Genomic DNA, 25,509 nt, shown 5'->3' with positions numbered 1-25,509 from the left:
CCCCATAAACTTCCACCCCAGAAGCAAGGGAGGGCCTGCCAATTCTTGCTCCTAAGAAAGAGGCGTTTGATTCTTGGATTTAAACACGCTCACTCAGCGCTCGATCAGGCGAGATCAGGCGAGATTTATATGAGTGGCTCGCAGGACTGAAACACTCACCTGGGAGACCCAGGGTGGCTGAATTCCCAGAATGGTCATTGTTGGGCAAGTCACCTCCTTTCCTCCTGCCTCAATCTAGAATTGGCTGCAAATCACAAGATAGAGTTCAATGTCCATGTGTACTGCCTACTCCCAGCTACCTCTCTGTCTTCCTTATGTAAATTAAAATTCGCAAGGGGTGACCAATGACAATCTGCTCCTCCCACATAACCAGGAAGCCCTGTTGAACATGTCTGCCTCTGTTGTTGCAGGGACAGTGCCTTCTCCGCCCAAAAGGTGGCAGGAGAGCCTCACAACAAAGATAGGATCAACTGCTTAGTGAGAAACCAGCACGGCAGTTAGTGTGATGGAGTGCAAATTTAACGGAAGTTGTGCCTGAGGTGTCCCTTCCAGGAATACATGGAATTGTGATTGAGGGCCCAGCCTGATCGTTGGTGGATTTCTCGTCATATGTTACAGGTCCGTGCAAAGATTGTGGCGTGTGGGGAATGCACTGCAAAAAACAGGAAGATTTAAGGGTGTAAAAGAGACCTGTCAGAAGTGGGATTTGAACCCACGCCTCCATGAGGAGACCAGAAGTCTCAGTTGCACTGAAGATCAAGCTCTCTTGAGTCTGGCGCCTTAGACCACTCGGCCATCCTGACAGCCCTGGCTATGTACAGGTCTGACTCTTCTGTCTGCACTTGCCAATGTTTGCACTTACAGCGTTCACAGCAATGTCACAGGTGTAAAGGCCCCACAATACAACATGGCATGATAAAAAAAAAGCTAGGCACAAGAGCGACCACTGATGGATGCGGATTACTTTGTTTCGTCTTGCAAAAGTAAAGGAAGTTTCCCACGGCTCGCTGGGTTCATGGACCGCCTCTTCTTAAGCTTGCATTGAGATAATAAGGTTTTAGAGGGTGCACATAAAAGCAGCTCATGCACAGTGTTTCTGCCCGGTCTCGAACCGGGGACCTTTCGCGTGTTAGGCGAACGTGATGACCACTACACTACAGAAACTAACTTGCTGTGTTTTACTGTTAGAGCAAGGTTCCTCTCAAGGATTCTCTCTACTTCTATTCTGCTGTATCAGCAGCCACTCAGAAAGCGAGGAGCAAGTGTGAAAACTGCAGAGATATCAGCCAACATGCTTGCAATTAGACGTATTAAAAATTTACTTATGCAGGCATCGACAGACAAATATCTGATGCCTAAATGCCAGCAAGAACAGCTTGGGAAAGCATCACCTGGGACACACACAGACTAAGCATGAAGGCAGAAAAAGCATGGATATCCGTTTTTCTTCTGAGGTTCAAAATAATTTGTGCAACAATGCGCCGAGTGTAATGAGAAATAGTCAGGCATTGTGAGTTTTGAGTAGGATTCGTATGTTTACCTCTAAAAAAGGGCTCGTCCGGGATTTGAACCCGGGACCTCTCGCACCCTAAGCGAGAATCATACCCCTAGACCAAGGAGCCGAGGCACACAAGAGTCACCTTTCGCACCAGCTCCGGGGGATATTGGCAGCGAGTCGGTGAATGCTTCACCCAAAGCAAGCAACTGCACATGCTGCTCTCTTCTGCAATATGGTTGCTGTCTTTTCCATGGCCGTCATCGAACAAGAAATGAAAATGCCTCCATCCTTCAGACATTTTGTTTGCTCTAGGTGTATGCTCTCGGTGAGGACAATAAAACAATTTCTGCTCTCATGCCTTGCTTTCATCAAGTAGGCCCACCCTTCAGTACAAAAGGACGTGCAAACGAATGGCGCAAACTATCGTCACTTCTCTTTTTGAGCTGTCACTGATGCCCCTGGAGCACAGTACGTCACGCTGGCGAGGGATAGACAGCTTCCATTATCTCAGCTTTCCTATAAGTTGAGAGAGTAAATGCAAACAATAAGCTGCTGTTTCTGCCCGGTCTCGAACCAGGGACCTTTCGCGTGTAAAGCGAACATGATAACCACTACACCACAGAAACAGATACTCTGGCAGCAATCTTCTTGGCATGTAGTGGGCTGGAAAGCACAGACCAAGGGCCAATGTCCATGAAGCTCAACGTTGGACCCTCCTTACCCGATCTCTTTCTTTGGAAGAAAGGAACGAGGACCACTTTTATTCCAAAAGGCGATTTTAAAACCATACCTGAAATCACACTAGAAAAACACTTTGAATTTAATGTTCCTACACTGATGGTCCACCCCAGAAAAGCAGTTGCAAAGAAGTCCGGCACTGAAATTCTATACGCCAAAAGTGGGAAACAGCGTGCAGGGAAAGGAACTTTCTCACCACACACGGCGTCTTATAGCATTGAAAAGAAGAAATGGTCCTATATAATAAGCAGCCTAAAAATAATTCCACAGCTTGGGCTCGTCCGGGATTTGAACCCGGGACCTCTCGCACCCGAAGCGAGAATCATACCCCTAGACCAACGAGCCTGATTCCCGAGTCGCCAATTTGAACAATTTCTGATGCGTCTTTCAGAAACAAAGCAGTGCTATTTGGCTGCTCTCTCTCTATGTGAGCCACACAAAGTCATGTTTCTCTCAAGATGTTGTTTTTTTCACTCTTGCAAGGAAGGGATCAGCCGATATCCTAGCTGCCAGTGAGCAGAAAAAAGGCACTGATGAGAACTGCAGGCACTTTCTGGCACTTGTACTTCTCTGCAAGTCCTGGACCCTTGCCCCATAAACTTCCACCCCAGAAGCAAGGGAGGGCCTGCCAATTCTTGCTCCTAAGAAAGAGGCGTTTGATTCTTGGATTTAAACACGCTCACTCAGCGCTCGATCAGGCGAGATCAGGCGAGATTTATATGAGTGGCTCGCAGGACTGAAACACTCACCTGGGAGACCCAGGGTGGCTGAATTCCCAGAATGGTCATTGTTGGGCAAGTCACCTCCTTTCCTCCTGCCTCAATCTAGAATTGGCTGCAAATCACAAGATAGAGTTCAATGTCCATGTGTACTGCCTACTCCCAGCTACCTCTCTGTCTTCCTTATGTAAATTAAAATTCGCAAGGGGTGACCAATGACAATCTGCTCCTCCCACATAACCAGGAAGCCCTGTTGAACATGTCTGCCTCTGTTGTTGCAGGGACAGTGCCTTCTCCGCCCAAAAGGTGGCAGGAGAGCCTCACAACAAAGATAGGATCAACTGCTTAGTGAGAAACCAGCACTGCAGTTAGTGTGATGGAGTGCAAATTTAACGGAAGTTGTGCCTGAGGTGTCCCTTCCAGGAATACATGGAATTGTGATTGAGGGCCCAGCCTGATCGTTGGTGGATTTCTCGTCATATGTTACAGGTCCGTGCAAAGATTGTGGCGTGTGGGGAATGCACTGCAAAAAACAGGAAGATTTAAGGGTGTAAAAGAGACCTGTCAGAAGTGGGATTTGAACCCACGCCTCCATGAGGAGACCAGAAGTCTCAGTTGCACTGAAGATCAAGCTCTCTTGAGTCTGGCGCCTTAGACCACTCGGCCATCCTGACAGCCCTGGCTATGTACAGGTCTGACTCTTCTGTCTGCACTTGCCAATGTTTGCACTTACAGCGTTCACAGCAATGTCACAGGTGTAAAGGCCCCACAATACAACATGGCATGATAAAAAAAAAGCTAGGCACAAGAGCGACCACTGATGGATGCGGATTACTTTGTTTCGTCTTGCAAAAGTAAAGGAAGTTTCCCACGGCTCGCTGGGTTCATGGACCGCCTCTTCTTAAGCTTGCATTGAGATAATAAGGTTTTAGAGGGTGCACATAAAAGCAGCTCATGCACAGTGTTTCTGCCCGGTCTCGAACCGGGGACCTTTCGCGTGTTAGGCGAACGTGATGACCACTACACTACAGAAACTAACTTGCTGTGTTTTACTGTTAGAGCAAGGTTCCTCTCAAGGATTCTCTCTACTTCTATTCTGCTGTATCAGCAGCCACTCAGAAAGCGAGGAGCAAGTGTGAAAACTGCAGAGATATCAGCCAACATGCTTGCAATTAGACGTATTAAAAATTTACTTATGCAGGCATCGACAGACAAATATCTGATGCCTAAATGCCAGCAAGTACAGCTTGGGAAAGCATCACCTGGGACACACACAGACTAAGCATGAAGGCAGAAAAAGCATGGATATCCGTTTTTCTTCTGAGGTTCAAAATAATTTGTGCAACAATGCGCCGAGTGTAATGAGAAATAGTCAGGCATTGTGAGTTTTGAGTAGGATTCGTATGTTTACCTCTAAAAAAGGGCTCGTCCGGGATTTGAACCCGGGACCTCTCGCACCCTAAGCGAGAACCATACCCCTAGACCAACGAGCCGAGGCACACAAGAGTCACCTTTCGCACCAGCTCCGGGGGTTATTGGCAGCGAGTCGGTGAATGCTTCACCCAAAGCAAGCAACTGCACATGCTGCTCTCTTCTGCAATATGGTTGCTGTCTTTTCCATGGCCGTCATCGAACAAGAAATGAAAATGCCTCCATCCTTCAGACATTTTGTTTGCTCTAGGTGTATGCTCTCGGTGAGGACAATAAAACAATTTCTGCTCTCATGCCTTGCTTTCATCAAGTAGGCCCACCCTTCAGTACAAAAGGACGTGCAAACGAATGGCGCAAACTATCGTCACTTCTCTTTTTGAGCTGTCACTGATGCCCCTGGAGCACAGTACGTCACGCTGGCGAGGGATAGACAGCTTCCATTATCTCAGCTTTCCTATAAGTTGAGAGAGTAAATGCAAACAATAAGCTGCTGTTTCTGCCCGGTCTCGAACCAGGGACCTTTCGCGTGTAAAGCGAACGTGATAACCACTACACCACAGAAACAGATACTCTGGTAGCAATCTTCTTGGCATGTAGTGGGCTGGAAAGCACAGACCAAGGGCCAATGTCCATGAAGCTCAACGTTGGACCCTCCTTACCCGATCTCTTTCTTTGGAAGAAAGGAACGAGGACCACTTTTATTCCAAAAGGCGATTTTAAAACCATACCTGAAATCACACTAGAAAAACACTTTGAATTTAATGTTCCTACACTGATGGTCCACCCCAGAAAAGCAGTTGCAAAGAAGTCCGGCACTGAAATTCTATACGCCAAAAGTGGGAAACAGCGTGCAGGGAAAGGAACTTTCTCACCACACACGGCGTCTTATAGCATTGAAAAGAAGAAATGGTCCTATATAATAAGCAGCCTAAAAATAATTCCACAGCTTGGGCTCGTCCGGGATTTGAACCCGGGACCTCTCGCACCCGAAGTGAGAATCATACCCCTAGACCAACGAGCCTGATTCCCGAGTCGGCAATTTGAACAATTTCTGATGCGTCTTTCAGAAACAAAGCAGTGCTATTTGGCTGCTCTCTCTATATGTGAGCCACACAAAGTCATGTTTCTCTCAAGATGTTGTTTTTTTCACTCTTGCAAGGAAGGGATCAGCCGATATCCTAGCTGCCAGTGAGCAGAAAAAAGGCACTGATGAGAACTGCAGGCACTTTCTGGCACTTGTACTTCTCTGCAAGTCCTGGACCCTTGCCCCATAAACTTCCACCCCAGAAGCAAGGGAGGGCCTGCCAATTCTTGCTCCTAAGAAAGAGGCGTTTGATTCTTGGATTCAAACACGCTCACTCAGCGCTCGATCAGGCTCGATCAGGCGAGATTTATATGAGTGGCTCACAGGACTGAAACACTCACCTGGGAGACCCAGGGTGGCTGAATTCCCAGAATGGTCATTGTTGGGCAAGTCACCTCCTTTCCTCCTGCCTCAATCTAGAATTGGCTGCAAATCACAAGATAGAGTTCAATGTCCGTGTGAACTGCCTACTCCCAGCTACCTCTCTGTCTTCCTTATGTAAATTAAAATTCGCAAGGGGTGACCAATGACAATCTGCTCCTCCCACATAACCAGGAAGCCCTGTTGAACATGTCTGCCTGTGTTGTTGCAGGGACAGTGCCTTCTCCGCCCAAAAGGTGGCAGGAGAGCCTCACAACAAAGATAGGATCAACTGCTTAATGAGAAACCAGCACGGCAGTTAGTGTGATGGAGTGCAAATTTAACGGAAGTTGTGCCTGAGGTGTCCCTTCCAGGAATACATGGAATTGTGATTGAGGGCCCAGCCTGATCGTTGGTGGATTTCTCGTCATATGTTACAGGTCCGTGCAAAGATTGTGGCGTGTGGGGAATGCACTGCAAAAAACAGGAAGATTTAAGGGTGTAAAAGAGACCTGTCAGAAGTGGGATTTGAACCCACGCCTCCATGAGGAGACCAGAAGTCTCAGTTGCACTGAAGATCAAGCTCTCTTGAGTGTGGCGCCTTAGACCACTCGGCCATCCTGACAGCCCTGGCTATGTACAGGTCTGACTCTTCTGTCTGCACTTGCCAATGTTTGCACTTACAGCGTTCACAGCAATGTCACAGGTGTAAAGGCCCCACAATACAACATGGCATGATAAAAAAAAAGCTAGGCACAAGAGCGACCACTGATGGATGCGGATTACTTTGTTTCGTCTTGCAAAAGTAAAGGAAGTTTCCCACGGCTCGCTGGGTTCATGGACCGCCTCTTCTTAAGCTTGCATTGAGATAATAAGGTTTTAGAGGGTGCACATAAAAGCAGCTCATGCACAGTGTTTCTGCCCGGTCTCGAACCGGGGACCTTTCGCGTGTTAGGCGAACGTGATGACCACTACACTACAGAAACTAACTTGCTGTGTTTTACTGTTAGAGCAAGGTTCCTCTCAAGGATTCTCTCTACTTCTATTCTGCTGTATCAGCAGCCACTCAGAAAGCGAGGAGCAAGTGTGAAAACTGCAGAGATATCAGCCAACATGCTTGCAATTAGACGTATTAAAAATTTACTTATGCAGGCATCGACAGACAAATATCTGATGCCTAAATGCCAGCAAGAACAGCTTGGGAAAGCATCACCTGGGACACACACAGACTAAGCATGAAGGCAGAAAAAGCATGGATATCCGTTTTTCTTCTGAGGTTCAAAATAATTTGTGCAACAATGCGCCGAGTGTAATGAGAAATAGTCAGGCATTGTGAGTTTTGAGTAGGATTCGTATGTTTACCTCTAAAAAAGGGCTCGTCCGGGATTTGAACCCGGGACCTCTCGCACCCTAAGCGAGAATCATACCCCTAGACCAACGAGCCGAGGCACACAAGAGTCACCTTTCGCACCAGCTCCGGGGGATATTGGCAGCGAGTCGGTGAATGCTTCACCCAAAGCAAGCAACTGCACATGCTGCTCTCTTCTGCAATATGGTTGCTGTCTTTTCCATGGCCGTCATCGAACAAGAAATGAAAATGCCTCCATCCTTCAGACATTTTGTTTGCTCTAGGTGTATGCTCTCGGTGAGGACAATAAAACAATTTCTGCTCTCATGCCTTGCTTTCATCAAGTAGGCCCACCCTTCAGTACAAAAGGACGTGCAAACGAATGGCGCAAACTATCGTCACTTCTCTTTTTGAGCTGTCACTGATGCCCCTGGAGCACAGTACGTCACGCTGGCGAGGGATAGACAGCTTCCATTATCTCAGCTTTCCTATAAGTTGAGAGAGTAAATGCAAACAATAAGCTGCTGTTTCTGCCCGGTCTCGAACCAGGGACCTTTCGCGTGTAAAGCGAACATGATAACCACTACACCACAGAAACAGATACTCTGGCAGCAATCTTCTTGGCATGTAGTGGGCTGGAAAGCACAGACCAAGGGCCAATGTCCATGAAGCTCAACGTTGGACCCTCCTTACCCGATCTCTTTCTTTGGAAGAAAGGAACGAGGACCACTTTTATTCCAAAAGGCGATTTTAAAACCATACCTGAAATCACACTAGAAAAACACTTTGAATTTAATGTTCCTACACTGATGGTCCACCCCAGAAAAGCAGTTGCAAAGAAGTCCGGCACTGAAATTCTATACGCCAAAAGTGGGAAACAGCGTGCAGGGAAAGGAACTTTCTCACCACACACGGCGTCTTATAGCATTGAAAAGAAGAAATGGTCCTATATAATAAGCAGCCTAAAAATAATTCCACAGCTTGGGCTCGTCCGGGATTTGAACCCGGGACCTCTCGCACCCGAAGCGAGAATCATACCCCTAGACCAAAGAGCCTGATTCCCGAGTCGCCAATTTGAACAATTTCTGATGCGTCTTTCAGAAACAAAGCAGTGCTATTTGGCTGCTCTCTCTCTATGTGAGCCACACAAAGTCATGTTTCTCTCAAGATGTTGTTTTTTTCACTCTTGCAAGGAAGGGATCAGCTGATATCCTAGCTGCCAGTGAGCAGAAAAAAGGCACTGATGAGAACTGCAGGCACTTTCTGGCACTTGTACTTCTCTGCAAGTCCTGTACCCTTGCCCCATAAACTTCCACCCCAGAAGCAAGGGAGGGCCTGCCAATTCTTGCTCCTAAGAAAGAGGCGTTTGATTCTTGGATTTAAACACGCTCACTCAGCGCTCGATCAGGCGAGATCAGGCGAGATTTATATGAGTGGCTCGCAGGACTGAAACACTCACCTGGGAGACCCAGGGTGGCTGAATTCCCAGAATGGTCATTGTTGGGCAAGTCACCTCCTTTCCTCCTGCCTCAATCTAGAATTGGCTGCAAATCACAAGATAGAGTTCAATGTCCATGTGTACTGCCTACTCCCAGCTACCTCTCTGTCTTCCTTATGTAAATTAAAATTCGCAAGGGGTGACCAATGACAATCTGCTCCTCCCACATAACCAGGAAGCCCTGTTGAACATGTCTGCCTCTGTTGTTGCAGGGACAGTGCCTTCTCCGCCCAAAAGGTGGCAGGAGAGCCTCACAACAAAGATAGGATCAACTGCTTAGTGAGAAACCAGCACGGCAGTTAGTGTGATGGAGTGCAAATTTAACGGAAGTTGTGCCTGAGGTGTCCCTTCCAGGAATACATGGAATTGTGATTGAGGGCCCAGCCTGATCGTTGGTGGATTTCTCGTCATATGTTACAGGTCCGTGCAAAGATTGTGGCGTGTGGGGAATGCACTGCAAAAAACAGGAAGATTTAAGGGTGTAAAAGAGACCTGTCAGAAGTGGGATTTGAACCCACGCCTCCATGAGAAGACCAGAAGTCTCAGTTGCACTGAAGATCAAGCTCTCTTGAGTCTGGCGCCTTAGACCACTCGGCCATCCTGACAGCCCTGGCTATGTACAGGTCTGACTCTTCTGTCTGCACTTGCCAATGTTTGCACTTACAGCGTTCACAGCAATGTCACAGGTGTAAAGGCCCCACAATACAACATGGCATGATAAAAAAAAAGCTAGGCACAAGAGCGACCACTGATGGATGCGGATTACTTTGTTTCGTCTTGCAAAAGTAAAGGAAGTTTCCCACGGCTCGCTGGGTTCATGGACCGCCTCTTCTTAAGCTTGCATTGAGATAATAAGGTTTTAGAGGGTGCACATAAAAGCAGCTCATGCACAGTGTTTCTGCCCGGTCTCGAACCGGGGACCTTTCGCGTGTTAGGCGAACGTGATGACCACTACACTACAGAAACTAACTTGCTGTGTTTTACTGTTAGAGCAAGGTTCCTCTCAAGGATTCTCTCTACTTCTATTCTGCTTTATCAGCAGCCACTCAGAAAGCGAGGAGCAAGTGTGAAAACTGCAGAGATATCAGCCAACATGCTTGCAATTAGACGTATTAAAAATTTACTTATGCAGGCATCGACAGACAAATATCTGATGCCTAAATGCCAGCAAGTACAGCTTGGGAAAGCATCACCTGGGACACACACAGACTAAGCATGAAGGCAGAAAAAGCATGGATATCCGTTTTTCTTCTGAGGTTCAAAATAATTTGTGCAACAATGCGCCGAGTGTAATGAGAAATAGTCAGGCATTGTGAGTTTTGAGTAGGATTCGTATGTTTACCTCTAAAAAAGGGCTCGTCCGGGATTTGAACCCGGGACCTCTCGCACCCTAAGCGAGAATCATACCCCTAGACCAACGAGCCGAGGCACACAAGAGTCACCTTTCGCACCAGCTCCGGGGGTTATTGGCAGCGAGTCGGTGAATGCTTCACCCAAAGCAAGCAACTGCACATGCTGCTCTCTTCTGCAATATGGTTGCTGTCTTTTCCATGACCGTCATCGAACAAGAAATGAAAATGCCTCCATCCTTCAGACATTTTGTTTGCTCTAGGTGTATGCTCTCGGTGAGGACAATAAAACAATTTCTGCTCTCATGCCTTGCTTTCATCAAGTAGGCCCACCCTTCAGTACAAAAGGACGTGCAAACGAATGGCGCAAACTATCGTCACTTCTCTTTTTGAGCTGTCACTGATGCCCCTGGAGCACAGTACGTCACGCTGGCGAGGGATAGACAGCTTCCATTATCTCAGCTTTCCTATAAGTTGAGAGAGTAAATGCAAACAATAAGCTGCTGTTTCTGCCCGGTCTCGAACCAGGGACCTTTCGCGTGTAAAGCGAACATGATAACCACTACACCACAGAAACAGATACTCTGGCAGCAATCTTCTTGGCATGTAGTGGGCTGGAAAGCACAGACCAAGGGCCAATGTCCATGAAGCTCAACGTTGGACCCTCCTTACCCGATCTCTTTCTTTGGAAGAAAGGAACGAGGACCACTTTTATTCCAAAAGGCGATTTTAAAACCATACCTGAAATCACACTAGAAAAACACTTTGAATTTAATGTTCCTACACTGATGGTCCACCCCAGAAAAGCAGTTGCAAAGAAGTCCGGCACTGAAATTCTATACGCCAAAAGTGGGAAACAGCGTGCAGGGAAAGGAACTTTCTCACCACACACGGCGTCTTATAGCATTGAAAAGAAGAAATGGTCCTATATAATAAGCAGCCTAAAAATAATTCCACAGCTTGGGCTCATCCGGGATTTGAACCCGGGACCTCTCGCACCCGAAGCGAGAATCATACCCCTAGACCAACGAGCCTGATTCCCGAGTCGCCAATTTGAACAATTTCTGATGCGTCTTTCAGAAACAAAGCAGTGCTATTTGGCTGCTCTCTCTCTATGTGAGCCACACAAAGTCATGTTTCTCTCAAGATGTTGTTTTTTTCACTCTTGCAAGGAAGGGATCAGCCGATATCCTAGCTGCCAGTGAGCAGAAAAAAGGCACTGATGAGAACTGCAGGCACTTTCTGGCACTTGTACTTCTCTGCAAGTCCTGGACCCTTGCCCCATAAACTTCCACCCCAGAAGCAAGGGAGGGCCTGCCAATTCTTGCTCCTAAGAAAGAGGCGTTTGATTCTTGGATTTAAACACGCTCACTCAGCGCTCGATCAGGCGAGATCAGGCGAGATTTATATGAGTGGCTCGCAGGACTGAAACACTCACCTGGGAGACCCAGGGTGGCTGAATTCCCAGAATGGTCATTGTTGGGCAAGTCACCTCCTTTCCTCCTGCCTCAATCTAGAATTGGCTGCAAATCACAAGATAGAGTTCAATGTCCATGTGTACTGCCTACTCCCAGCTACCTCTCTGTCTTCCTTATGTAAATTAAAATTCGCAAGGGGTGACCAATGACAATCTGCTCCTCCCACATAACCAGGAAGCCCTGTTGAACATGTCTGCCTCTGTTGTTGCAGGGACAGTGCCTTTTCCGCCCAAAAGGTGGCAGGAGAGCCTCACAACAAAGATAGGATCAACTGCTTAGTGAGAAACCAGCACGGCAGTTAGTGTGATGGAGTGCAAATTTAACGGAAGTTGTGCCTGAGGTGTCCCTTCCAGGAATACATGGAATTGTGATTGAGGGCCCAGCCTGATCGTTGGTGGATTTCTCGTCATATGTTACAGGTCCGTGCAAAGATTGTGGCGTGTGGGGAATGCACTGCAAAAAACAGGAAGATTTAAGGGTGTAAAAGAGACCTGTCAGAAGTGGGATTTGAACCCACGCCTCCATGAGGAGACCAGAAGTCTCAGTTGCACTGAAGATCAAGCTCTCTTGAGTCTGGCGCCTTAGACCACTCGGCCATCCTGACAGCCCTGGCTATGTACAGGTCTGACTCTTCTGTCTGCACTTGCCAATGTTTGCACTTACAGCGTTCACAGCAATGTCACAGGTGTAAAGGCCCCACAATACAACATGGCATGATAAAAAAAAAGCTAGGCACAAGAGCGACCACTGATGGATGCGGATTACTTTGTTTCGTCTTGCAAAAGTAAAGGAAGTTTCCCACGGCTCGCTGGGTTCATGGACCGCCTCTTCTTAAGCTTGCATTGAGATAATAAGGTTTTAGAGGGTGCACATAAAAGCAGCTCATGCACAGTGTTTCTGCCCGGTCTCGAACCGGGGACCTTTCGCGTGTTAGGCGAACGTGATGACCACTACACTACAGAAACTAACTTGCTGTGTTTTACTGTTAGAGCAAGGTTCCTCTCAAGGATTCTCTCTACTTCTATTCTGCTTTATCAGCAGCCACTCAGAAAGCGAGGAGCAAGTGTGAAAACTGCAGAGATATCAGCCAACATGCTTGCAATTAGACGTATTAAAAATTTACTTATGCAGGCATCGACAGACAAATATCTGATGCCTAAATGCCAGCAAGTACAGCTTGGGAAAGCATCATCTGGGACACACACAGACTAAGCATGAAGGCAGAAAAAGCATGGATATCCGTTTTTCTTCTGAGGTTCAAAATAATTTGTGCAACAATGCGCCGAGTGTAATGAGAAATAGTCAGGCATTGTGAGTTTTGAGTAGGATTCGTATGTTTACCTCTAAAAAAGGGCTCGTCCGGGATTTGAACCCGGGACCTCTCGCACCCTAAGCGAGAATCATACCCCTAGACCAACGAGCCGAGGCACACAAGAGTCACCTTTCGCACCAGCTCCGGGGGTTATTGGCAGCGAGTCGGTGAATGCTTCACCCAAAGCAAGCAACTGCACATGCTGCTCTCTTCTGCAATATGGTTGCTGTCTTTTCCATGGCCGTCATCGAACAAGAAATGAAAATGCCTCCATCCTTCAGACATTTTGTTTGCTCTAGGTGTATGCTCTCGGTGAGGACAATAAAACAATTTCTGCTCTCATGCCTTGCTTTCATCAAGTAGGCCCACCCTTCAGTACAAAAGGACGTGCAAACGAATGGCGCAAACTATCGTCACTTCTCTTTTTGAGCTGTCACTGATGCCCCTGGAGCACAGTACGTCACGCTGGTGAGGGATAGACAGCTTCCATTATCTCAGCTTTCCTATAAGTTGAGAGAGTAAATGCAAACAATAAGCTGCTGTTTCTGCCCGGTCTCGAACCAGGGACCTTTCGCGTGTAAAGCAAACGTGATAACCACTACACCACAGAAACAGATACTCTGGCAGCAATCTTCTTGGCATGTAGTGGGCTGGAAAGCACAGACCAAGGGCCAATGTCCATGAAGCTCAACGTTGGACCCTCCTTACCCGATCTCTTTCTTTGGAAGAAAGGAACGAGGACCACTTTTATTCCAAAAGGCGATTTTAAAACCATACCTGAAATCACACTAGAAAAACACTTTGAATTTAATGTTCCTACACTGATGGTCCACCCCAGAAAAGCAGTTGCAAAGAAGTCCGGCACTGAAATTCTATACGCCAAAAGTGGGAAACAGCGTGCAGGGAAAGGAACTTTCTCACCACACACGGCGTCTTATAGCATTGAAAAGAAGAAATGGTCCTATATAATAAGCAGCCTAAAAATAATTCCACAGCTTGGGCTCGTCCTGGATTTGAACCCGGGACCTCTCGCACCCGAAGCGAGAATCATACCCCTAGACCAACGAGCCTGATTCCCGAGTCGGCAATTTGAACAATTTCTGATGCGTCTTTCAGAAACAAAGCAGTGCTATTTGGCTGCTCTCTCTCTATGTGAGCCACACAAAGTCCTGTTTCTCTCAAGATGTTGTTTTTTTCACTCTTGCAAGGAAGGGATCAGCCGATATCCTAGCTGCCAGTGAGCAGAAAAAAGGCACTGATGAGAACTGCAGGCACTTTCTGGCACTTGTACTTCTCTGCAAGTCCTGGACCCTTGCCCCATAAACTTCCACCCCAGAAGCAAGGGAGGGCCTGCCAATTCTTGCTCATAAGAAAGAGGCGTTTGATTCTTGGATTCAAACACGCTCACTCAGCGCTCGATCAGGCTCGATCAGGCGAGATTTATATGAGTGGCTCACAGGACTGAAACACTCACCTGGGAGACCCAGGGTGGCTGAATTCCCAGAATGGTCATTGTTGGGCAAGTCACCTCCTTTCCTCCTGCCTCAATCTAGAATTGGCTGCAAATCACAAGATAGAGTTCAATGTCCGTGTGAACTGCCTACTCCCAGCTACCTCTCTGTCTTCCTTATGTAAATTAAAATTCGCAAGGGGTGACCAATGACAATCTGCTCCTCCCACATAACCAGGAAGCCCTGTTGAACATGTCTGCCTGTGTTGTTGCAGGGACAGTGCCTTCTCCGCCCAAAAGGTGGCAGGAGAGCCTCACAACAAAGATAGGATCAACTGCTTAATGAGAAACCAGCACGGCAGTTAGTGTGATGGAGTGCAAATTTAACGGAAGTTGTGCCTGAGGTGTCCCTTCCAGGAATACATGGAATTGTGATTGAGGGCCCAGCCTGATCGTTGGTGGATTTCTCGTCATATGTTACAGGTCCGTGCAAAGATTGTGGCGTGTGGGGAATGCACTGCAAAAAACAGGAAGATTTAAGGGTGTAAAAGAGACCTGTCAGAAGTGGGATTTGAACCCACGCCTCCATGAGGAGACCAGAAGTCTCAGTTGCACTGAAGATCAAGCTCTCTTGAGTGTGGCGCCTTAGACCACTCGGCCATCCTGACAGCCCTGGCTATGTACAGGTCTGACTCTTCTGTCTGCACTTGCCAATGTTTGCACTTACAGCGTTCACAGCAATGTCACAGGTGTAAAGGCCCCACAATACAACATGGCATGATAAAAAAAAAGCTAGGCACAAGAGCGACCACTGATGGATGCGGATTACTTTGTTTCGTCTTGCAAAAGTAAAGGAAGTTTCCCACGGCTCGCTGGGTTCATGGACCGCCTCTTCTTAAGCTTGCATTGAGATAATAAGGTTTTAGAGGGTGCACATAAAAGCAGCTCATGCACAGTGTTTCTGCCCGGTCTCGAACCGGGGACCTTTCGCGTGTTAGGCGAACGTGATGACCACTACACTACAGAAACTAACTTGCTGTGTTTTACTGTTAGAGCAAGGTTCCTCTCAAGGATTCTCTCTACTTCTATTCTGCTGTATCAGCAGCCACTCAGAAAGCGAGGAGCAAGTGTGAAAACTGCAGAGATATCAGCCAACATGCTTGCAATTAGACGTATTAAAAATTTACTTATGCAGGCATCGACAGACAAATATCTGATGCCTAAATGCCAGCAAGAACAGCTTGGGAAAGCATCACCTGGGACACACACAGACTAAGCATGAAGGCAGAAAAAGCATGGATATCCGTTTTTCTTCTGAGGTTCAAAATAATTTGTGCAACAATGCGCCGAGTGTAATGAGAAATAGTCAGGCATTGTGAGTTTTGAGTAGGATTCGTATGTTTACCTCTAAAAAAGGGCTCGTCCGGGATTTGAACCCGGGACCTCTCGCACCCTAAGCGAGAATCATACCCCTAGACCAACGAGCCGAGGCACACAAGAGTCACCTTTCGCACCAGCTCCGGGGGATATTGGCAGCGAGTCGGTGAATGCTTCACCCAAAGCAAGCAACTGCACATGCTGCTCTCTTCTGCAATATGGTTGCTGTCTTTTCCATGGCCGTCATCGAACAAGAAATGAAAATGCCTCCATCCTTCAGACATTTTGTTTGCTCTAGGTGTATGCTCTCGGTGAGGACAATAAAACAATTTCTGCTCTCATGCCTTGCTTTCATCAAGTAGGCCCACCCTTCAGTACAAAAGGACGTGCAAACGAATGGCGCAAACTATCGTCACTTCTCTTTTTGAGCTGTCACTGATGCCCCTGGAGCACAGTACGTCACGCTGGCGAGGGATAGACAGCTTCCATTATCTCAGCTTTCCTATAAGTTGAGAGAGTAAATGCAAACAATAAGCTGCTGTTTCTGCCCGGTCTCGAACCAGGGACCTTTCGCGTGTAAAGCGAACATGATAACCACTACACCACAGAAACAGATACTCTGGCAGCAATCTTCTTGGCATGTAGTGGGCTGGAAAGCACAGACCAAGGGCCAATGTCCATGAAGCTCAACGTTGGACCCTCCTTACCCGATCTCTTTCTTTGGAAGAAAGGAACGAGGACCACTTTTATTCCAAAAGGCGATTTTAAAACCATACCTGAAATCACACTAGAAAAACACTTTGAATTTAATGTTCCTACACTGATGGTCCACCCCAGAAAAGCAGTTGCAAAGAAGTCCGGCACTGAAATTCTATACGCCAAAAGTGGGAAACAGCGTGCAGGGAAAGGAACTTTCTCACCACACACGGCGTCTTATAGCATTGAAAAGAAGAAATGGTCCTATATAATAAGCAGCCTAAAAATAATTCCACAGCTTGGGCTCGTCCGGGATTTGAACCCGGGACCTCTCGCACCCGAAGCGAGAATCATACCCCTAGACCAAAGAGCCTGATTCCCGAGTCGCCAATTTGAACAATTTCTGATGCGTCTTTCAGAAACAAAGCAGTGCTATTTGGCTGCTCTCTCTCTATGTGAGCCACACAAAGTCATGTTTCTCTCAAGATGTTGTTTTTTTCACTCTTGCAAGGAAGGGATCAGCTGATATCCTAGCTGCCAGTGAGCAGAAAAAAGGCACTGATGAGAACTGCAGGCACTTTCTGGCACTTGTACTTCTCTGCAAGTCCTGGACCCTTGCCCCATAAACTTCCACCCCAGAAGCAAGGGAGGGCCTGCCAATTCTTGCTCCTAAGAAAGAGGCGTTTGATTCTTGGATTTAAACACGCTCACTCAGCGCTCGATCAGGCGAGATCAGGCGAGATTTATATGAGTGGCTCGCAGGACTGAAACACTCACCTGGGAGACCCAGGGTGGCTGAATTCCCAGAATGGTCATTGTTGGGCAAGTCACCTCCTTTCCTCCTGCCTCAATCTAGAATTGGCTGCAAATCACAAGATAGAGTTCAATGTCCATGTGTACTGCCTACTCCCAGCTACCTCTCTGTCTTCCTTATGTAAATTAAAATTCGCAAGGGGTGACCAATGACAATCTGCTCCTCCCACATAACCAGGAAGCCCTGTTGAACATGTCTGCCTCTGTTGTTGCAGGGACAGTGCCTTCTCCGCCCAAAAGGTGGCAGGAGAGCCTCACAACAAAGATAGGATCAACTGCTTAGTGAGAAACCAGCACGGCAGTTAGTGTGATGGAGTGCAAATTTAACGGAAGTTGTGCCTGAGGTGTCCCTTCCAGGAATACATGGAATTGTGATTGAGGGCCCAGCCTGATCGTTGGTGGATTTCTCGTCATATGTTACAGGTCCGTGCAAAGATTGTGGCGTGTGGGGAATGCACTGCAAAAAACAGGAAGATTTAAGGGTGTAAAAGAGACCTGTCAGAAGTGGGATTTGAACCCACGCCTCCATGAGAAGACCAGAAGTCTCAGTTGCACTGAAGATCAAGCTCTCTTGAGTCTGGCGCCTTAGACCACTCGGCCATCCTGACAGCCCTGGCTATGTACAGGTCTGACTCTTCTGTCTGCACTTGCCAATGTTTGCACTTACAGCGTTCACAGCAATGTCACAGGTGTAAAGGCCCCACAATACAACATGGCATGATAAAAAAAAAGCTAGGCACAAGAGCGACCACTGATGGATGCGGATTACTTTGTTTCGTCTTGCAAAAGTAAAGGAAGTTTCCCACGGCTCGCTGGGTTCATGGACCGCCTCTTCTTAAGCTTGCATTGAGATAATAAGGTTTTAGAGGGTGCACATAAAAGCAGCTCATGCACAGTGTTTCTGCCCGGTCTCGAACCGGGGACCTTTCGCGTGTTAGGCGAACGTGATGACCACTACACTACAGAAACTAACTTGCTGTGTTTTACTGTTAGAGCAAGGTTCCTCTCAAGGATTCTCTCTACTTCTATTCTGCTTTATCAGCAGCCACTCAGAAAGCGAGGAGCAAGTGTGAAAACTGCAGAGATATCAGCCAACATGCTTGCAATTAGACGTATTAAAAATTTACTTATGCAGGCATCGACAGACAAATATCTGATGCCTAAATGCCAGCAAGTACAGCTTGGGAAAGCATCACCTGGGACACACACAGACTAAGCATGAAGGCAGAAAAAGCATGGATATCCGTTTTTCTTCTGAGGTTCAAAATAATTTGTGCAACAATGCGCCGAGTGTAATGAGAAATAGTCAGGCATTGTGAGTTTTGAGTAGGATTCGTATGTTTACCTCTAAAAAAGGGCTCGTCCGGGATTTGAACCCGGGACCTCTCGCACCCTAAGCGAGAATCATACCCCTAGACCAACGAGCCGAGGCACACAAGAGTCACCTTTCGCACCAGCTCCGGGGGTTATTGGCAGCGAGTCGGTGAATGCTTCACCCAAAGCAAGCAACTGCACATGCTGCTCTCTTCTGCAATATGGTTGCTGTCTTTTCCATGACCGTCATCGAACAAGAAATGAAAATGCCTCCATCCTTCAGACATTTTGTTTGCTCTAGGTGTATGCTCTCGGTGAGGACAATAAAACAATTTCTGCTCTCATGCCTTGCTTTCATCAAGTAGGCCCACCCTTCAGTACAAAAGGACGTGCAAACGAATGGCGCAAACTATCGTCACTTCTCTTTTTGAGCTGTCACTGATGCCCCTGGAGCACAGTACGTCACGCTGGCGAGGGATAGACAGCTTCCATTATCTCAGCTTTCCTATAAGTTGAGAGAGTAAATGCAAACAATAAGCTGCTGTTTCTGCCCGGTCTCGAACCAGGGACCTTTCGCGTGTAAAGCGAACATGATAACCACTACACCACAGAAACAGATACTCTGGCAGCAATCTTCTTGGCATGTAGTGGGCTGGAAAGCACAGACCAAGGGCCAATGTCCATGAAGCTCAACGTTGGACCCTCCTTACCCGATCTCTTTCTTTGGAAGAAAGGAACGAGGACCACTTTTATTCCAAAAGGCGATTTTAAAACCATACCTGAAATCACACTAGAAAAACACTTTGAATTTAATGTTCCTACACTGATGGTCCACCCCAGAAAAGCAGTTGCAAAGAAGTCCGGCACTGAAATTCTATACGCCAAAAGTGGGAAACAGCGTGCAGGGAAAGGAACTTTCTCACCACACACGGCGTCTTATAGCATTGAAAAGAAGAAATGGTCCTATATAATAAGCAGCCTAAAAATAATTCCACAGCTTGGGCTCATCCGGGATTTGAACCCGGGACCTCTCGCACCCGAAGCGAGAATCATACCCCTAGACCAACGAGCCTGATTCCCGAGTCGCCAATTTGAACAATTTCTGATGCGTCTTTCAGAAACAAAGCAGTGCTATTTGGCTGCTCTCTCTCTATGTGAGCCACACAAAGTCATGTTTCTCTCAAGATGTTGTTTTTTTCACTCTTGCAAGGAAGGGATCAGCCGATATCCTAGCTGCCAGTGAGCAGAAAAAAGGCACTGATGAGAACTGCAGGCACTTTCTGGCACTTGTACTTCTCTGCAAGTCCTGGACCCTTGCCCCATAAACTTCCACCCCAGAAGCAAGGGAGGGCCTGCCAATTCTTGCTCCTAAGAAAGAGGCGTTTGATTCTTGGATTTAAACACGCTCACTCAGCGCTCGATCAGGCGAGATCAGGCGAGATTTATATGAGTGGCTCGCAGGACTGAAACACTCACCTGGGAGACCCAGGGTGGCTGAATTCCCAGAATGGTCATTGTTGGGCAAGTCACCTCCTTTCCTCCTGCCTCAATCTAGAATTGGCTGCAAATCACAAGATAGAGTTCAATGTCCATGTGTACTGCCTACTCCCAGCTACCTCTCTGTCTTCCTTATGTAAATTAAAATTCGCAAGGGGTGACCAATGACAATCTGCTCCTCCCACATAACCAGGAAGCCCTGTTGAACATGTCTGCCTCTGTTGTTGCAGGGACAGTGCCTTCTCCGCCCAAAAGGTGGCAGGAGAGCCTCACAACAAAGATAGGATCAACTGCTTAGTGAGAAACCAGCACGGCAGTTAGTGTGATGGAGTGCAAATTTAACGGAAGTTGTGCCTGAGGTGTCCCTTCCAGGAATACATGGAATTGTGATTGAGGGCCCAGCCTGATCGTTGGTGGATTTCTCGTCATATGTTACAGGTCCGTGCAAAGATTGTGGCGTGTGGGGAATGCACTGCAAAAAACAGGAAGATTTAAGGGTGTAAAAGAGACCTGTCAGAAGTGGGATTTGAACCCACGCCTCCATGAGGAGACCAGAAGTCTCAGTTGCACTGAAGATCAAGCTCTCTTGAGTCTGGCGCCTTAGACCACTCGGCCATCCTGACAGCCCTGGCTATGTACAGGTCTGACTCTTCTGTCTGCACTTGCCAATGTTTGCACTTACAGCGTTCACAGCAATGTCACAGGTGTAAAGGCCCCACAATACAACATGGCATGATAAAAAAAAAGCTAGGCACAAGAGCGACCACTGATGGATGCGGATTACTTTGTTTCGTCTTGCAAAAGTAAAGGAAGTTTCCCACGGCTCGCTGGGTTCATGGACCGCCTCTTCTTAAGCTTGCATTGAGATAATAAGGTTTTAGAGGGTGCACATAAAAGCAGCTCATGCACAGTGTTTCTGCCCGGTCTCGAACCGGGGACCTTTCGCGTGTTAGGCGAACGTGATGACCACTACACTACAGAAACTAACTTGCTGTGTTTTACTGTTAGAGCAAGGTTCCTCTCAAGGATTCTCTCTACTTCTATTCTGCTTTATCAGCAGCCACTCAGAAAGCGAGGAGCAAGTGTGAAAACTGCAGAGATATCAGCCAACATGCTTGCAATTAGACGTATTAAAAATTTACTTATGCAGGCATCGACAGACAAATATCTGATGCCTAAATGCCAGCAAGTACAGCTTGGGAAAGCATCATCTGGGACACACACAGACTAAGCATGAAGGCAGAAAAAGCATGGATATCCGTTTTTCTTCTGAGGTTCAAAATAATTTGTGCAACAATGCGCCGAGTGTAATGAGAAATAGTCAGGCATTGTGAGTTTTGAGTAGGATTCGTATGTTTACCTCTAAAAAAGGGCTCGTCCGGGATTTGAACCCGGGACCTCTCGCACCCTAAGCGAGAATCATACCCCTAGACCAACGAGCCGAGGCACACAAGAGTCACCTTTCGCACCAGCTCCGGGGGTTATTGGCAGCGAGTCGGTGAATGCTTCACCCAAAGCAAGCAACTGCACATGCTGCTCTCTTCTGCAATATGGTTGCTGTCTTTTCCATGGCCGTCATCGAACAAGAAATGAAAATGCCTCCATCCTTCAGACATTTTGTTTGCTCTAGGTGTATGCTCTCGGTGAGGACAATAAAACAATTTCTGCTCTCATGCCTTGCTTTCATCAAGTAGGCCCACCCTTCAGTACAAAAGGACGTGCAAACGAATGGCGCAAACTATCGTCACTTCTCTTTTTGAGCTGTCACTGATGCCCCTGGAGCACAGTACGTCACGCTGGTGAGGGATAGACAGCTTCCATTATCTCAGCTTTCCTATAAGTTGAGAGAGTAAATGCAAACAATAAGCTGCTGTTTCTGCCCGGTCTCGAACCAGGGACCTTTCGCGTGTAAAGCAAACGTGATAACCACTACACCACAGAAACAGATACTCTGGCAGCAATCTTCTTGGCATGTAGTGGGCTGGAAAGCACAGACCAAGGGCCAATGTCCATGAAGCTCAACGTTGGACCCTCCTTACCCGATCTCTTTCTTTGGAAGAAAGGAACGAGGACCACTTTTATTCCAAAAGGCGATTTTAAAACCATACCTGAAATCACACTAGAAAAACACTTTGAATTTAATGTTCCTACACTGATGGTCCACCCCAGAAAAGCAGTTGCAAAGAAGTCCGGCACTGAAATTCTATACGCCAAAAGTGGGAAACAGCGTGCAGGGAAAGGAACTTTCTCACCACACACGGCGTCTTATAGCATTGAAAAGAAGAAATGGTCCTATATAATAAGCAGCCTAAAAATAATTCCACAGCTTGGGCTCGTCCTGGATTTGAACCCGGGACCTCTCGCACCCGAAGCGAGAATCATACCCCTAGACCAACGAGCCTGATTCCCGAGTCGGCAATTTGAACAATTTCTGATGCGTCTTTCAGAAACAAAGCAGTGCTATTTGGCTGCTCTCTCTCTATGTGAGCCACACAAAGTCCTGTTTCTCTCAAGATGTTGTTTTTTTCACTCTTGCAAGGAAGGGATCAGCCGATATCCTAGCTGCCAGTGAGCAGAAAAAAGGCACTGATGAGAACTGCAGGCACTTTCTGGCACTTGTACTTCTCTGCAAGTCCTGGACCCTTGCCCCATAAACTTCCACCCCAGAAGCAAGGGAGGGCCTGCCAATTCTTGCTCATAAGAAAGAGGCGTTTGATTCTTGGATTCAAACACGCTCACTCAGCGCTCGATCAGGCTCGATCAGGCGAGATTTATATGAGTGGCTCACAGGACTGAAACACTCACCTGGGAGACCCAGGGTGGCTGAATTCCCAGAATGGTCATTGTTGGGCAAGTCACCTCCTTTCCTCCTGCCTCAATCTAGAATTGGCTGCAAATCACAAGATAGAGTTCAATGTCCGTGTGAACTGCCTACTCCCAGCTACCTCTCTGTCTTCCTTATGTAAATTAAAATTCGCAAGGGGTGACCAATGACAATCTGCTCCTCCCACATAACCAGGAAGCCCTGTTGAACATGTCTGCCTGTGTTGTTGCAGGGACAGTGCCTTCTCCGCCCAAAAGGTGGCAGGAGAGCCTCACAACAAAGATAGGATCAACTGCTTAATGAGAAACCAGCACGGCAGTTAGTGTGATGGAGTGCAAATTTAACGGAAGTTGTGCCTGAGGTGTCCCTTCCAGGAATACATGGAATTGTGATTGAGGGCCCAGCCTGATCGTTGGTGGATTTCTCGTCATATGTTACAGGTCCGTGCAAAGATTGTGGCGTGTGGGGAATGCACTGCAAAAAACAGGAAGATTTAAGGGTGTAAAAGAGACCTGTCAGAAGTGGGATTTGAACCCACGCCTCCATGAGGAGACCAGAAGTCTCAGTTGCACTGAAGATCAAGCTCTCTTGAGTGTGGCGCCTTAGACCACTCGGCCATCCTGACAGCCCTGGCTATGTACAGGTCTGACTCTTCTGTCTGCACTTGCCAATGTTTGCACTTACAGCGTTCACAGCAATGTCACAGGTGTAAAGGCCCCACAATACAACATGGCATGATAAAAAAAAAGCTAGGCACAAGAGCGACCACTGATGGATGCGGATTACTTTGTTTCGTCTTGCAAAAGTAAAGGAAGTTTCCCACGGCTCGCTGGGTTCATGGACCGCCTCTTCTTAAGCTTGCATTGAGATAATAAGGTTTTAGAGGGTGCACATAAAAGCAGCTCATGCACAGTGTTTCTGCCCGGTCTCGAACCGGGGACCTTTCGCGTGTTAGGCGAACGTGATGACCACTACACTACAGAAACTAACTTGCTGTGTTTTACTGTTAGAGCAAGGTTCCTCTCAAGGATTCTCTCTACTTCTATTCTGCTGTATCAGCAGCCACTCAGAAAGCGAGGAGCAAGTGTGAAAACTGCAGAGATATCAGCCAACATGCTTGCAATTAGACGTATTAAAAATTTACTTATGCAGGCATCGACAGACAAATATCTGATGCCTAAATGCCAGCAAGAACAGCTTGGGAAAGCATCACCTGGGACACACACAGACTAAGCATGAAGGCAGAAAAAGCATGGATATCCGTTTTTCTTCTGAGGTTCAAAATAATTTGTGCAACAATGCGCCGAGTGTAATGAGAAATAGTCAGGCATTGTGAGTTTTGAGTAGGATTCGTATGTTTACCTCTAAAAAAGGGCTCGTCCGGGATTTGAACCCGGGACCTCTCGCACCCTAAGCGAGAATCATACCCCTAGACCAACGAGCCGAGGCACACAAGAGTCACCTTTCGCACCAGCTCCGGGGGATATTGGCAGCGAGTCGGTGAATGCTTCACCCAAAGCAAGCAACTGCACATGCTGCTCTCTTCTGCAATATGGTTGCTGTCTTTTCCATGGCCGTCATCGAACAAGAAATGAAAATGCCTCCATCCTTCAGACATTTTGTTTGCTCTAGGTGTATGCTCTCGGTGAGGACAATAAAACAATTTCTGCTCTCATGCCTTGCTTTCATCAAGTAGGCCCACCCTTCAGTACAAAAGGACGTGCAAACGAATGGCGCAAACTATCGTCACTTCTCTTTTTGAGCTGTCACTGATGCCCCTGGAGCACAGTACGTCACGCTGGCGAGGGATAGACAGCTTCCATTATCTCAGCTTTCCTATAAGTTGAGAGAGTAAATGCAAACAATAAGCTGCTGTTTCTGCCCGGTCTCGAACCAGGGACCTTTCGCGTGTAAAGCGAACATGATAACCACTACACCACAGAAACAGATACTCTGGCAGCAATCTTCTTGGCATGTAGTGGGCTGGAAAGCACAGACCAAGGGCCAATGTCCATGAAGCTCAACGTTGGACCCTCCTTACCCGATCTCTTTCTTTGGAAGAAAGGAACGAGGACCACTTTTATTCCAAAAGGCGATTTTAAAACCATACCTGAAATCACACTAGAAAAACACTTTGAATTTAATGTTCCTACACTGATGGTCCACCCCAGAAAAGCAGTTGCAAAGAAGTCCGGCACTGAAATTCTATACGCCAAAAGTGGGAAACAGCGTGCAGGGAAAGGAACTTTCTCACCACACACGGCGTCTTATAGCATTGAAAAGAAGAAATGGTCCTATATAATAAGCAGCCTAAAAATAATTCCACAGCTTGGGCTCGTCCGGGATTTGAACCCGGGACCTCTCGCACCCGAAGCGAGAATCATACCCCTAGACCAAAGAGCCTGATTCCCGAGTCGCCAATTTGAACAATTTCTGATGCGTCTTTCAGAAACAAAGCAGTGCTATTTGGCTGCTCTCTCTCTATGTGAGCCACACAAAGTCATGTTTCTCTCAAGATGTTGTTTTTTTCACTCTTGCAAGGAAGGGATCAGCTGATATCCTAGCTGCCAGTGAGCAGAAAAAAGGCACTGATGAGAACTGCAGGCACTTTCTGGCACTTGTACTTCTCTGCAAGTCCTGGACCCTTGCCCCATAAACTTCCACCCCAGAAGCAAGGGAGGGCCTGCCAATTCTTGCTCCTAAGAAAGAGGCGTTTGATTCTT

At 47.3% G+C, this 25,509-nt stretch overlaps 34 non-coding genes across 34 annotated transcripts; all 34 read right to left on the bottom strand.

The window, feature by feature from the left end:
- Positions 1 to 691: 691 nt before the first annotated feature.
- TRNAL-CAA (transfer RNA leucine (anticodon CAA)) lies at positions 692 to 803 on the bottom strand. Its single transcript has 2 exons — positions 766 to 803; positions 692 to 737 (listed from the first exon to the last, which is right to left on the bottom strand). It is a non-coding gene; the product is annotated as a tRNA-Leu (tRNA).
- Positions 804 to 1,091: 288 nt separating this feature from the next.
- On the bottom strand, positions 1,092 to 1,164 carry TRNAV-AAC (transfer RNA valine (anticodon AAC)). The gene has a single exon. It is a non-coding gene; the product is annotated as a tRNA-Val (tRNA).
- An 887-nt stretch (positions 1,165 to 2,051) lies between these two features.
- TRNAV-UAC (transfer RNA valine (anticodon UAC)) lies at positions 2,052 to 2,124 on the bottom strand. The gene has a single exon. It is a non-coding gene; the product is annotated as a tRNA-Val (tRNA).
- Positions 2,125 to 2,509: 385 nt separating this feature from the next.
- On the bottom strand, positions 2,510 to 2,581 carry TRNAP-CGG (transfer RNA proline (anticodon CGG)). The gene has a single exon. It is a non-coding gene; the product is annotated as a tRNA-Pro (tRNA).
- Positions 2,582 to 3,517: 936 nt separating this feature from the next.
- Positions 3,518 to 3,629, bottom strand: TRNAL-CAA (transfer RNA leucine (anticodon CAA)). The gene is made up of 2 exons: positions 3,592 to 3,629; positions 3,518 to 3,563 (listed from the first exon to the last, which is right to left on the bottom strand). It is a non-coding gene; the product is annotated as a tRNA-Leu (tRNA).
- Positions 3,630 to 3,917: 288 nt separating this feature from the next.
- Positions 3,918 to 3,990, bottom strand: TRNAV-AAC (transfer RNA valine (anticodon AAC)). Its single transcript has one exon. It is a non-coding gene; the product is annotated as a tRNA-Val (tRNA).
- Positions 3,991 to 4,376: 386 nt separating this feature from the next.
- On the bottom strand, positions 4,377 to 4,448 carry TRNAP-AGG (transfer RNA proline (anticodon AGG)). The gene has a single exon. It is a non-coding gene; the product is annotated as a tRNA-Pro (tRNA).
- Positions 4,449 to 4,877: 429 nt separating this feature from the next.
- TRNAV-UAC (transfer RNA valine (anticodon UAC)) lies at positions 4,878 to 4,950 on the bottom strand. The gene has a single exon. It is a non-coding gene; the product is annotated as a tRNA-Val (tRNA).
- Positions 4,951 to 5,335: 385 nt separating this feature from the next.
- Positions 5,336 to 5,407, bottom strand: TRNAP-CGG (transfer RNA proline (anticodon CGG)). The gene has a single exon. It is a non-coding gene; the product is annotated as a tRNA-Pro (tRNA).
- Positions 5,408 to 6,743: 1,336 nt separating this feature from the next.
- TRNAV-AAC (transfer RNA valine (anticodon AAC)) lies at positions 6,744 to 6,816 on the bottom strand. The gene has a single exon. It is a non-coding gene; the product is annotated as a tRNA-Val (tRNA).
- A 386-nt stretch (positions 6,817 to 7,202) lies between these two features.
- TRNAP-AGG (transfer RNA proline (anticodon AGG)) lies at positions 7,203 to 7,274 on the bottom strand. The gene has a single exon. It is a non-coding gene; the product is annotated as a tRNA-Pro (tRNA).
- A 429-nt stretch (positions 7,275 to 7,703) lies between these two features.
- On the bottom strand, positions 7,704 to 7,776 carry TRNAV-UAC (transfer RNA valine (anticodon UAC)). The gene has a single exon. It is a non-coding gene; the product is annotated as a tRNA-Val (tRNA).
- A 1,793-nt stretch (positions 7,777 to 9,569) lies between these two features.
- On the bottom strand, positions 9,570 to 9,642 carry TRNAV-AAC (transfer RNA valine (anticodon AAC)). The gene has a single exon. It is a non-coding gene; the product is annotated as a tRNA-Val (tRNA).
- A 386-nt stretch (positions 9,643 to 10,028) lies between these two features.
- On the bottom strand, positions 10,029 to 10,100 carry TRNAP-AGG (transfer RNA proline (anticodon AGG)). Its single transcript has one exon. It is a non-coding gene; the product is annotated as a tRNA-Pro (tRNA).
- Positions 10,101 to 10,529: 429 nt separating this feature from the next.
- On the bottom strand, positions 10,530 to 10,602 carry TRNAV-UAC (transfer RNA valine (anticodon UAC)). The gene has a single exon. It is a non-coding gene; the product is annotated as a tRNA-Val (tRNA).
- Positions 10,603 to 10,987: 385 nt separating this feature from the next.
- On the bottom strand, positions 10,988 to 11,059 carry TRNAP-CGG (transfer RNA proline (anticodon CGG)). Its single transcript has one exon. It is a non-coding gene; the product is annotated as a tRNA-Pro (tRNA).
- Positions 11,060 to 11,995: 936 nt separating this feature from the next.
- TRNAL-CAA (transfer RNA leucine (anticodon CAA)) lies at positions 11,996 to 12,107 on the bottom strand. Its single transcript has 2 exons — positions 12,070 to 12,107; positions 11,996 to 12,041 (listed from the first exon to the last, which is right to left on the bottom strand). It is a non-coding gene; the product is annotated as a tRNA-Leu (tRNA).
- Positions 12,108 to 12,395: 288 nt separating this feature from the next.
- Positions 12,396 to 12,468, bottom strand: TRNAV-AAC (transfer RNA valine (anticodon AAC)). Its single transcript has one exon. It is a non-coding gene; the product is annotated as a tRNA-Val (tRNA).
- Positions 12,469 to 12,854: 386 nt separating this feature from the next.
- On the bottom strand, positions 12,855 to 12,926 carry TRNAP-AGG (transfer RNA proline (anticodon AGG)). The gene has a single exon. It is a non-coding gene; the product is annotated as a tRNA-Pro (tRNA).
- A 429-nt stretch (positions 12,927 to 13,355) lies between these two features.
- Positions 13,356 to 13,428, bottom strand: TRNAV-UAC (transfer RNA valine (anticodon UAC)). The gene has a single exon. It is a non-coding gene; the product is annotated as a tRNA-Val (tRNA).
- A 1,793-nt stretch (positions 13,429 to 15,221) lies between these two features.
- On the bottom strand, positions 15,222 to 15,294 carry TRNAV-AAC (transfer RNA valine (anticodon AAC)). Its single transcript has one exon. It is a non-coding gene; the product is annotated as a tRNA-Val (tRNA).
- A 386-nt stretch (positions 15,295 to 15,680) lies between these two features.
- On the bottom strand, positions 15,681 to 15,752 carry TRNAP-AGG (transfer RNA proline (anticodon AGG)). The gene has a single exon. It is a non-coding gene; the product is annotated as a tRNA-Pro (tRNA).
- A 429-nt stretch (positions 15,753 to 16,181) lies between these two features.
- Positions 16,182 to 16,254, bottom strand: TRNAV-UAC (transfer RNA valine (anticodon UAC)). Its single transcript has one exon. It is a non-coding gene; the product is annotated as a tRNA-Val (tRNA).
- A 1,793-nt stretch (positions 16,255 to 18,047) lies between these two features.
- TRNAV-AAC (transfer RNA valine (anticodon AAC)) lies at positions 18,048 to 18,120 on the bottom strand. Its single transcript has one exon. It is a non-coding gene; the product is annotated as a tRNA-Val (tRNA).
- A 386-nt stretch (positions 18,121 to 18,506) lies between these two features.
- TRNAP-AGG (transfer RNA proline (anticodon AGG)) lies at positions 18,507 to 18,578 on the bottom strand. Its single transcript has one exon. It is a non-coding gene; the product is annotated as a tRNA-Pro (tRNA).
- A 429-nt stretch (positions 18,579 to 19,007) lies between these two features.
- On the bottom strand, positions 19,008 to 19,080 carry TRNAV-UAC (transfer RNA valine (anticodon UAC)). The gene has a single exon. It is a non-coding gene; the product is annotated as a tRNA-Val (tRNA).
- A 385-nt stretch (positions 19,081 to 19,465) lies between these two features.
- On the bottom strand, positions 19,466 to 19,537 carry TRNAP-CGG (transfer RNA proline (anticodon CGG)). Its single transcript has one exon. It is a non-coding gene; the product is annotated as a tRNA-Pro (tRNA).
- Positions 19,538 to 20,473: 936 nt separating this feature from the next.
- Positions 20,474 to 20,585, bottom strand: TRNAL-CAA (transfer RNA leucine (anticodon CAA)). The gene is made up of 2 exons: positions 20,548 to 20,585; positions 20,474 to 20,519 (listed from the first exon to the last, which is right to left on the bottom strand). It is a non-coding gene; the product is annotated as a tRNA-Leu (tRNA).
- Positions 20,586 to 20,873: 288 nt separating this feature from the next.
- On the bottom strand, positions 20,874 to 20,946 carry TRNAV-AAC (transfer RNA valine (anticodon AAC)). The gene has a single exon. It is a non-coding gene; the product is annotated as a tRNA-Val (tRNA).
- Positions 20,947 to 21,332: 386 nt separating this feature from the next.
- On the bottom strand, positions 21,333 to 21,404 carry TRNAP-AGG (transfer RNA proline (anticodon AGG)). Its single transcript has one exon. It is a non-coding gene; the product is annotated as a tRNA-Pro (tRNA).
- Positions 21,405 to 21,833: 429 nt separating this feature from the next.
- TRNAV-UAC (transfer RNA valine (anticodon UAC)) lies at positions 21,834 to 21,906 on the bottom strand. Its single transcript has one exon. It is a non-coding gene; the product is annotated as a tRNA-Val (tRNA).
- A 1,793-nt stretch (positions 21,907 to 23,699) lies between these two features.
- On the bottom strand, positions 23,700 to 23,772 carry TRNAV-AAC (transfer RNA valine (anticodon AAC)). The gene has a single exon. It is a non-coding gene; the product is annotated as a tRNA-Val (tRNA).
- A 386-nt stretch (positions 23,773 to 24,158) lies between these two features.
- Positions 24,159 to 24,230, bottom strand: TRNAP-AGG (transfer RNA proline (anticodon AGG)). Its single transcript has one exon. It is a non-coding gene; the product is annotated as a tRNA-Pro (tRNA).
- A 429-nt stretch (positions 24,231 to 24,659) lies between these two features.
- Positions 24,660 to 24,732, bottom strand: TRNAV-UAC (transfer RNA valine (anticodon UAC)). Its single transcript has one exon. It is a non-coding gene; the product is annotated as a tRNA-Val (tRNA).
- Between the last annotated feature and the right edge of the window lie 777 nt (positions 24,733 to 25,509).

Source organism: Triturus cristatus, chromosome 10 (genome assembly GCF_964204655.1).
Source record: "Triturus cristatus chromosome 10, aTriCri1.1, whole genome shotgun sequence".
NCBI lineage: Eukaryota > Metazoa > Chordata > Amphibia > Caudata > Salamandridae > Triturus > Triturus cristatus.
The sequence above is the reverse complement of the archived record's forward strand: the minus strand, read 5'-3'. Positions and strand labels throughout refer to the sequence as shown.